Below are 5912 nucleotides of genomic sequence, written 5' to 3' on the forward strand. Positions count from 1 at the left end.
ACCTGCGACCAAGCCGACTTGAACCTAAGGGATCACGCGCTTAAGGGAAGGTGATGTCTACTATGCAACTTTCTTCTTGTAGACTCGTGTTGGGCCTCCAAGCGCAGAGTTTTGTAGGATAGTAACAAATTTCCCTCAAGTGGACGACCTAAGGTTTATCAATCCGTGGGAGGCATAGGATGAAGATGGTATTTCTCAAACAACCCTACGACCAAATAACAAAGAGTCTCTTGTGTCCCCAACACACCCAATACAATGGCAGATTGTATAGGTGCACTAGTTTGGCGAAGAGATGGTGATAAAAGTGTAGTATGGATGGGTAGAAATATATTTTATAATCTGAATAAATAAAAACAGCAAGGTAACTAGTAACAAAAGTGAGCAAAAACAGTATTGCAATGCTTGAAAACAAGGCCTCTCTCAACAATGATAACATAATTGGATCATATAACAATCCCTCAACGTGCAACAAAGAATCACTCCAAAGTTCCTATCGCGGAGAACATAGATGGAATTGTTTGTAGGGTACGAAACCACCCCAAAGTTATTCTTTCTGATCAACCCTTTGAGCTATTCCTATAAGTGTCACAAACAACCCTAGAGTTCATACTAAAATAACACCATATGACACGCATTAATCAACCCTAATGTCACCTAGATACACTACAAAAAAACCACCTCCGTGATGATACATGTTTGTCACAGTAGGTCACGTTTTCTGTCATGCATGTACATCCATGACGATTTTTATGACAGAATCAAGATAGTCATACCTATGCTGTCATAGAAGTGTTCCATGACAATACCAAAATTATCATCACGGAAGTGTCCACTTCCATGACGATAAATGGCGCGTCATGGAAGTGCTTTCATCAAGGGTGACCGACAAGTGGCATCCATCGTAACTGGTCGCCGTTAAGCTATGGGTTTCGGTTTGGATCCGATAACCCGTTAATAGCCCGGACCAATGGGGATTTTCCATGTGTAAAATTCTCATTCGCCGGACGAACCATGTGTCAGCTATGCATTGGGACATATGTCATCCAGCGAATCAGTGGGATGCGCCTATGATACGTAGACAAGTGGCTCAGCCCAACAGCGACCATTCAGGTCAAAAGGCCGTCCCATTTGACCTGGTCAAAAGGAAGCAGGCCGGCCCATGAAAAGCCTATTAACGGCCTGTTCGCATATAGTCCATTTACAGCCTGCTAACTCATGACTCGTTATGGCCTATCCAAATTAGGCCCAGCAGTGTCATTTGGGCTGTCCAATATGATTCCAGCCCATTGTAACTTCCGGCCCATGACATCTTTCGGCCCATATGAGGCCCTTTGTATCTCTGGGCCCAATAAAGGCCTGTGGTGAAACTGGCCCAAAATGAACAATGCATCGCTTAATACCCATTTACAGCCTATTATTCCATTGGACCGTTTCCATCCCGTGTTATCTTTTGGCCTTCTAAGAGCCCATTTATTATTTGGCTCATTTCCAGCACTTGATTACTTACGGTCCGTTACTGGCCTGTTCCGCTTGTGGGCCAAATTGAGCCCATGGTTAAAGTCGGCCCATCTGTGGCTCGTTAATCCATTGGGCTGTTTTCATAGCGTCATCAAATATGGCCCATTAACGACTCGTTATGCCTGCCAATAGAATTAAGCCTATTGTACACATTGGCTTATTAACAACCCGTTATGGTCGGCCCATAAAGAGATGATTCCGATTCTACCCTGTTTACGACCCATATTGCTGTCCGTTAATGGTGCACGAAAGTACGACCCATGTTTGGCCAATCGACCAAACGACCCGTAGAAGGCCCATTGAATCTGTGGGCCGTAGAAGACCCATGGATCATACAGACCTTAGGAATCCCACTACAGCAGCCAGCAGGACCATGGTTACAACGGTCCATATGTTGCCCATGGTTATTGTGGCCTAGTTCTAAATAAAAGGTTACTGCGGAAAAAGAACTGCAATGACTACAAGCAAAAAAATAAACAAGACAATAAGGAAATAAATAAGCAAGCAACTTACTCTAGGCTATTACGGCAATTACAAATATTACATCCACCGGGCATCAAAGTTTGCCACTAGTGCAAATATCGTGAACACAACAACATATTACATACACTGGGCGTCTAAATTGGCCACCAGTGAAAATAAAGGCAGCAGCAAAACAAGTCCAGAACTGAAACCACATCAGAAGAGCCCAAGAAACGATATCCTAGCTACTCACCATGCTGGCAAGAAGCTTAGCAAGCTTATTAGTTTTCTCTTGTTTGGCGCTAAAATCGTCCAGCGCTTGCTATTGCACCAGAAAGTATGCATCTGAATTCTGCAGGGACTTCCTCAGTCCTTCATCTTCTTGCCGCATCACAACTGACTGATGCCTTTCATCTTGTAGCTGAGACTGAAGAAGCCGAAGTGATTCAGGTAGCAAGTTCGAAGAGCTTGTGCCAGTGGTAGTGGCTGATGTCGCTTGAAACTGCATTGGTATTTTCCCAAAGAGGAAGGGATGATGCAGTACAACTACGGTAGGTATTTCCCTCAGTTATGAAACCAAGGTATCAATGCAGTAGGAGAACCAAGAAACACTATGTAAACGGTACCTGCACATAAAGAACAAATACTTGCAACCCAACACGTAAGAGGGGTTGTCAATCCCTCTCGGGTAAAAGATTGGTAAATAGATTGATTGATAGATGCAAATAGAATAACGACAAATAAAATTCAGTGAGGTATTATTGGGTTTTTGATAATATAGATCTGAAAATAAAAGATGCAAATAAAGAAAAAGGCAAATAGCAATGTAGATATGAAAGTATATGATGGGAAAATAGACCCGGGGGCCGTAGATTTCACTAGTGGCTTCTCTCAAGAAATAGCACATGGTGGGTAAACAAATTACTGTTGGGAAATTGATAGAAGATCAAACAATCATGACGATATCCAAGGCAATGATCATTATATAGGCATCACGTCCAAGATTAGTAGACCGACTCCTGCCTGCATCTACTAGTATTACTCCACACATCGACTGCTATCCAACATGCATCTAGTGTATTAAGTTCATGGAGAAACATATTAGTGCAATAAGAACGATGACATGATGTAGAAGAGATCTATTCATGTAGGAATAGCCCCCATCTTGTTATCCTTAATAGCGGCGATACATGCATGTCTTGCTGCCCCTTCTGTCAGTGGGAAAGAACACCGCAAGATCGAACACCTCCCATGGCAAGAAAAATCGATCTAGTTGTCCTAACTAAACCAAATATTCGAATAAGAAATACGATGCTATAAGTAATCATGCGTATAAGAGATCAAAAGAAGACTCAAATAATATTCATGGATAGAAACTGATCATAAACTCGATCTTCATCGGATCCCAACAAACACACTGTAAAAAGAGTTACATCAAATAGATCTCCAAGAGACCATTGTATTGAGAATCAAAAAGAGAGAAGAAGCCATCTAGCTACTAACTACAGACCCGTAGGTCTATAGTGAACTACTCACGCATCATTGGAGAGGCACCATGAGGATGATGAACCCCTCCATGATGGTTTCTAGATTGGATCTTGTGGTTCTGGAACTTGCAGTGGCTGGAATTGTGTTTCGTCGACTCCCCTAGGGTTTCTGGAATATTTGATAACTTATAGGGAGAAGAGGCGGTGCGGGAGGTCACCGAGGTGGGCACAGCCCACCTGGGCGCGCCTGGGCCTCCTGGTGCACCAAGGTGGCTTGTGCTCACCTCGGGCCTCCCCTCTGGCACTTCTTTGTACCACTGGGTGTCTTCTGGTCCAGAAAAAATCTCCAAAAAGTTTCGCTGTGTTTAGACTCTGTTTGGTACAAATATTTTGCGAAGTAAAAAACAAGCAAAAAATAGCAACTGGCACTGGGCACTATGTCGATAGGTTAGTCCCAAGAAATGATATAAAGTTGCTATAAAATGATTGTAAAACATCCAAGAATGATAATATAATAACATGGAACAATCAAAAATTATAGATACGTTGGAGACGTATCAGTGGACAGTAACTCGAACACTACATCAACGCATGACTTTGGGGTTGTCTCACTATCTACAAGATAGTTTTTATCACCTTTCTTGGAGACCAACATGGTTGTCTCATTATCTTGAACCTTATATGCATTACTTTCTCTACCATTGCATAATGGGGTGCTCTTCTCCAATATTCTGTTTGCATTCTACAACAGAAACAAGCAGACACATCACATGTTTAGCATGTAGTATATGAAACTCATTTTGGTAAACCGGTTCAGTAGTAAGGTGGACAGGATAATAGCATGAAACAAACATATATCTATGTACTATGGTCACTGTACTGTCTATATCATTCTAGTTTATGCTGCACATAGTTCAAATCATATCTTTTTAAGACACAACAACATAGCAAGAATATAAGTGTGGGAAACTACACATCACTAGCAACACTTGTAATGTGCATGACATGAGAACGTAATTGTTTATACAACTAAAACTGAAATCAACATAGAGCAAACAGCAATCCAGTTAAAGAAATTGGTTTAAAACATACCTGTTGTACCATTGGAGTGTCAATTGGATCCTTCAAATTCGAAATTAGTTGGTATGAGTAAATACAGTGATGCAAGAGCAAACGAGTATGGACCATAGCTACGGAATCTGACCTGAGAGCAGTTGCTCTTCTGCTTTAAACGTGGAGTTTGGGTTTGCTGTGATGGTCTTCATGCTTTGGGCACTGCAGTTGCTTTACAAACTGCTCGTGTGGGGGTACTCTGTGGTGGACATGGTGATGTGTCAACTAGAAGTGGGTTACTATCTACTGGGGTTGGGGTTAGATGGGGTGTAGCTGGTTATCTGTCCAATGGTCTAGGTGTACAATCTGGAAAAGTCTCGACTATGTGTGGTGGGGCTAGCTCATGGGCTAGTACAACCGTGGTTCTATCTGCATCGACGGGTAGCACCGTATTTTGTGAAGAACGGGTTTTTACTCCCTTAGATACTGCCATCACCTCCTCCAATTCAAATGGCTGATAAATGAGAAAAGAAATTGAATGTGCAGACATTGTATTATAGACAGATGTGGTAATTCACATATATGTTGTCTAACCAAAGAGGACAACATGACACAATTTCACATATATGATGGCTAACTAAACATGATACCATGACACAGTTTCAGATATATGATGGGTAACTTAACGGGATATAATGGCATAATTCAACATATGATGAGTATCTAAACAAGATGACATGACATAACTATATGATGTCTTTCTAAAATAGGTTGGGATGAAATAATTCACATACATGTTGTCTAAGTATACAAGATGGCATGATATAATTCACATAATTGATTCATATACTAAGCACCTGACACTCACATGTATGATCTCTAAACTAAGCAGATAGCATTGAATATTGTGTATATGATGTCTAAACTATGCAATGCAAGACATCATATGCAAGATATGAGAAATATAAATATTACAAGTTAGAGCATACACCTTAGGTGGGATATAGGACTGGTCATCTGTCTCTGAGTCCTTCTCTGAGGAGCTACCCGTAACCATCGAGATATATGCCTCAACAGGTACTATTGCCTGCTCTGAAGACCTTGTTTTCACTCTAGATTTTCCCCTAACTGGCTCAAATGGTTGATACACATGAAGAGTAGTTCAATATACACAGATTGTTGACAAATGGAATATGTAATGAAAAATAAGGATGGCATGAGATAATTCACATATGTGATGCCTGGCTACACCGGATGGCGGTGCATAATTCACATATATGATAACTGACTAAAAACATGGAATTGCATAATTCACATATCAAATATAGAAAGCAAACATGAGGCATTCACACAATGCATGTCTAATCTAAGCAGATGGCATGGCAATGCTAG

The sequence above is a fragment of the Triticum aestivum genome, chromosome 7B, assembly GCF_018294505.1.
Source record: "Triticum aestivum cultivar Chinese Spring chromosome 7B, IWGSC CS RefSeq v2.1, whole genome shotgun sequence".
Classification (NCBI taxonomy): Eukaryota; Viridiplantae; Streptophyta; class Magnoliopsida; order Poales; family Poaceae; genus Triticum; species Triticum aestivum.